We start from the raw sequence: 4,369 nt of genomic DNA on the forward strand, positions 1-4,369 counted from the left end.
AGTGTCTTTTTATTTCTTACACCATCCAATGCATGGTTCATAGTTTGGGAATCCCATGAACGTTACAGTGACTTTCTTAAGTAATTCGACTTCATCTTGGGATAAACCTCTAATAAGAGAATACAGCTTTTCACCAAGTTATTAATACACTACTGCCTTAATTTACGCCAGCCGGGGTGGCCGAGCGGTTCTAGGCGCTACAGTCTGGACCCGCGTGACCGCTACCGTCGCAGGTTCGAATCCTGCCTCGGGCATGGATGTGTGTAATGTCCTTAGGTTAGTTTGGTTTAAGTAGTTCTAACTTCTAGGGGACTGATGACCCCAGAAGTTAGGTCCCATAGTGCTTAGAGCCATATGAACCATTTGAACCTTAATCTACTTACCTTCTAAAATACAGTTGTCTTATTATGAGTTATACTGTCTTGAAACAAGGTAAATACATTACAAAATTTACGTACGAGCAAAGTGGCTACTTGGCCAATTTTCGTTTCTGAGCGCCATTATTCTAAATGTTGTCTAAATACGAAATTACTAAGTAATTCATAAACACATGATTTCGAAGGCAGAAATACAGCGTTTCACCTATGTAGCTGCTTTTACTTGTCACAGTATTTTTTTTTTTCAATGGGTGGGTTTGGGCAAAAGTCATTACAACCACTTTTTTTTCCTTCCGGATTTGTGACCAGATCACAGACTGCTATTTGTCGTGTGATAGTAATGCTGGTGTAGTCTGTATTCACCATAATAGACGCTGGTTGTAGCACAGACTGCGCTACGAAATCATTTGTGCGGGGAGTGTCGTGCGAGGAGAAGTAACCCGTGTTGAGAAGCACACGTACGTCAAAATAGTCTTTCTCCGAGGGAAAGAGATGCGAGTGGACGTTTCAGTGAATTGGTGGAAGCACTTGGAAATAGTGCGCTGCCATACCGTACAGTAGCATGGTAGGTAGGAAAGTTTAAGCAAGGACGGTGTCATCCAGTGATCCGTAGTACTCGAAGCGAGGAGTCAGTTTGCGGACCGAGCTGGTACGTGTCGCTGTGGAGCAGTTGCGACTTTGATCTCATACGAAAGGTAAATGAACTGCTAAGTGATAGGCGATTTGTAACACGAGAGGAGATGGCATTCAGCGCCTCCCACATCTTTGACAGTGTGTGGTGAACGCTGCAGGGGACTGCTTTGACGGCCTTTATACCCTGTTTTGCTGTGCCTACTGTACACTGATCAGCCAGACCATGATGACCATCTACCTACTAGCCGGTAAGTCCACCTCTGGCACGGATAGCACTGGCGATGCGCTGTGGCATGAAACCAGTGACGCCTTGATAGGTCGCTGGAGGGAGTTGGCATCACATCTGCACACACAAGTCATCTAATTACCGTAAATTGCGGGGAAGAGGGCGATGAGATCTAACGCCACGTACAGTCACATCAGGGATGTGTTTTATCGGGTTCAGATCTGGCAACTTAGAGGCGCGTGGGGGGGGGGGGGGGCGGGGAGGACAGCACATCAATTGAAACTCGGTGTTCTGTTCCTCCTCGAACCAGTCCATCAAACTCCTCGAATTGTGAAATGGCGCATTATCTTGTTGAAAAACGCCACAGTCGTCGGGAAACATGATCGTCATGTTACGTGGTCTGCAACCAGTGTACGGTATCCTTCGGCTGTCCTGGTGCCTTTTACGAGCTTCACTGGAACCGTGGACGCCCACGTGAAAGTTCCCCAGAACATAATGGAGCCGCCGCCACTTGTCTTCGTCCGGCAGTACAGGTGTCAGTGAGGTGTTCCCTTGAAAACGACGGATTCGCGCCGTCCCATCGGCATGACTAGAAGGTATTGGGATTCATCAAATCATGCAACGCTCTGCCGTTGCGTCAATGTCCAGTGCCGATGGTCACGTGCCCATTTCGGTCGTAGTTGCCGATGTCGTGGTGTTAACATTGGCACATGCATGGGTCGTCGGCTGCAGAGGCCCTTGGTTAGGCGTGTTCGGCGCACTGTGTTCAGACACACTTATACTTTGCACGGTATTACAGTCTGATGTCGGTTACGCCACAATTCGCCGCCTGACCTATTTTATCAGTCTGCCAGGATACGACGTCAGACATCTGTAATGAGGGGTGGCCTCCAATCCCACGACGTGTATGTGGTTTCACCTTGGTTGCGCCACATGTTGAAGACACTCCCAACAGCACTCCTCGATCAGCGGACAAGCTGCACAGTTTTCGGGAATGCTTGTGCCGAGTCTCCAGGTCATCGCTATCTGCCCTCGGTCAAACTCGTATGGATTGCGCTCCTTCCCCATTCTATACTGGACAGCACGCTCACTGATACTTCGTGCACCGTGCGTGCATCTGCCTCCCACGCCAGGTGACGCTGCTGTCGCCTAGATGGGTTTACATCGACAGTAGGTTGTGGTCACACTATTCTGGCTGATCAGTGTGTGTGTGCTGTACCGCATTCATTTTGCACCACGAACCACTAACGTAAAAAGTTTGTAAGGCACAATTTTCGCGTGCTCTGCAGTGTCCACACGTATTCCCACCTCGTTCTTTGTTGTACATCTTTTGCACTTTCCAATCTGGCTGGTATCTGCTAGGAAACCAACACAGTGCGCAACAGAAATATAGGATCACTTCTTCGAAGTCCCATATTCACCTCCCGTTGCGACATATAAGAGCGAAATTTGGCTCAAAGGAGCCTACGACCTTTCTCTGCAATGACATTAGAATTATATATTGATGCATATCAACGGGGCGTTGATGCATATCAACGGGGACAGGTGAAAATGTGTGCCCCGGCCGGGACTCGAACCCGGGATCTCCTGCTTATATGGCAGACGCTCTAGCCATCTGAGCCACCGAGGGCACATAGTGCGACTGCAGGAACATGTCCGAAAGAACAAACACCATATCCATATAAATATATGCCTCTGCAGTGGTGCAAAGGCTGGCACCCAGCAGCATCATTCTCAAGGTCGGCGATGCTTCAAACGGCAAGGTACTGACACGCGCGAAAGAGAGGCCACAGCTTTGTGAGCTTTAAGGTGGGTTCATCACGTCACATTAGCATCAAGTTTCACCATGAATCTCCCCAACGCCACTGTGGACGTATCACAAGATGAGACGCTCGTCACAGTCCCACTTACCCACATTTCACACCTTTTTATGACTCTTCTGGGATGGAGGTCAGGACCTTGACACACATCATTGAAATCACTCTGTTTTCTTATGGCTGTCCGAGGAAAACGTTACAGACACACTGCCGCTCAGAATTGACACGAAAAGACCTCAGGGGGGTGGCGTAAAAGGCCTCAATGAAGTCAACCCTTTCTCTGGGATGTTGATTACCACGCATTTCACGGTGGATGTCGACAGTTCGCAGTGCGATGAGAAACTGGAAGACGTTCTTCACAACACGTGATACTACTGATACCCTCGGTTATTTCAGCCCTTCTCTAGAGACATTGTAGGACTACATTTCCATTAAACGCGATCGCACCCCATTTGAGCGCAGCGCGACCAGAAATTTTTCTCTCGAGTACAGCTTGAAACCGCCAGGCCCCATTCAGAACCATTAGACGAAATTTGAACATGATGCGAAGCAGCATATGCTACTTATGCATTTTCAGACCTCCTGTTTTCCTCCCTCTTGTAGCGTGACTACGGGGATTTCAGCAATAACATGTGCGTGAATATACAACAGAGGGGCCCTCTAAGTTCCTCCCAGTACTGCAACATCCTCGGTGCCACCCACGCAGCTTTGTTAGGTACTTTACAAATGGACCTCCACAGACATCTCGACACAAGTTCACCCTGGCGGCTGCTCTAGCAAAATGGTTCAAATGGCTCTGAGCACTATGGGACTTAACGTCTGAGGTCATCAGTCCCCTAGAACTTAGAACTACTTAAACCTAACTAACCTAAGGACATCACACACTTCCATGCCCCAGCCAGGATTCGAACCTGCGACCGGAGCAGTCGCGCGGCTGCTCTAACACCTGGGGGTTTTATTCACGCGCATTTTAATGATGCACTGCCCCGTGCTCACGCCAAAGGAGGGAGGAGAACACGAGGACTGAAAAGTAGCCTTTGCTCTTTCGCATCACGTCAAATTTTGTCCAGTGCTTTTTAACAGTTCCTAGTGGTTCCAAACCGTACACGAGAACAAAAATTGTGGTTGCGCTGCACACTAAAGTGGTGCGAACACGTTCAATGGGGTTGCAGACACTCAGTGTGCTCAGAGAAGCGATAAAACATCGGAGGATGTCGGCACTGTGAAAGATTGTCATGAACGTCTTCCTCTTGGTCACCACTCTGCGAACTGTCATTTTAGACCGCGAAATGTGTAGGTTCAAAAAAATGGTTCAA

At 48.5% G+C, this 4,369-nt stretch overlaps 1 non-coding gene across 1 annotated transcript; it reads right to left on the reverse strand.

Moving 5' to 3' along the window:
• Positions 1 to 2,792: 2,792 nt before the first annotated feature.
• On the reverse strand, positions 2,793 to 2,867 carry Trnai-uau. The gene has a single exon. It is a non-coding gene; the product is annotated as a tRNA-Ile (tRNA).
• Between the last annotated feature and the right edge of the window lie 1,502 nt (positions 2,868 to 4,369).

Source organism: Schistocerca americana, chromosome 5 (genome assembly GCF_021461395.2).
Source record: "Schistocerca americana isolate TAMUIC-IGC-003095 chromosome 5, iqSchAmer2.1, whole genome shotgun sequence".
Lineage (NCBI taxonomy): Eukaryota > Metazoa > Arthropoda > Insecta > Orthoptera > Acrididae > Schistocerca > Schistocerca americana.